Source organism: Scardinius erythrophthalmus, assembly GCF_964197995.2.
Source record: "Scardinius erythrophthalmus genome assembly, chromosome: 3".
Classification (NCBI taxonomy): domain Eukaryota; kingdom Metazoa; phylum Chordata; class Actinopteri; order Cypriniformes; family Leuciscidae; genus Scardinius; species Scardinius erythrophthalmus.
Genome location: NC_138223.1, coordinates 61,263,795 through 61,264,353, shown reverse-complemented (window position 1 = coordinate 61,264,353; position 559 = coordinate 61,263,795).

The window sequence follows — 559 nt, the reverse complement described above, 5'->3', positions numbered from 1 at the left end:
GGTCAGGGTTAGGAGTCTCCAGAAGAGCAAGGTGTCAGGGTCTCAAAGACTTGGGTTAGGGTTAGGAGTCTCCAGAAGAGCGAGGTGTCAGGGTCTCAGAGACTTGGGTTAGGAATCTCCAGAAGAGCAAGGTGTCAGGGTCTCAAAGTCTTGGGTTAGGGTTAGGAATCTCCAGAAGAGCAAGGTGTCAGGGTCTCAGAGACTTGGGTCAGGGTTAGGAGTCTCCAGAAGAGCAAGGTGTCAGGGTCTCAGAGACTTGGGTTAGGGTTAGGAGTCTCCAGAAGAGCAAGGTGTCAGGGTCTCAAAGACTTGGGTCAGGGTTAGGAGTCTCCAGAAGAGCAAGGTGTCAGGGTCTCAAAGACTTGGGTCAGGGTTAGGAGTCTCCAGAAGAGCAAGGTGTCAGGGTCTCAGAGACTTGGGTTAGGGTTAGGAGTCTCCAGAAGAGCGAGGTGTCAGGGTCTCAGAGACTTGGGTTAGGGTTAGGAATCTCCAGAAGAGCAAGGTGTCAGGGTCTCAAAGTCTTGGGTTAGGGTTAGGAATCTCCAGAAGAGCAAGGTGT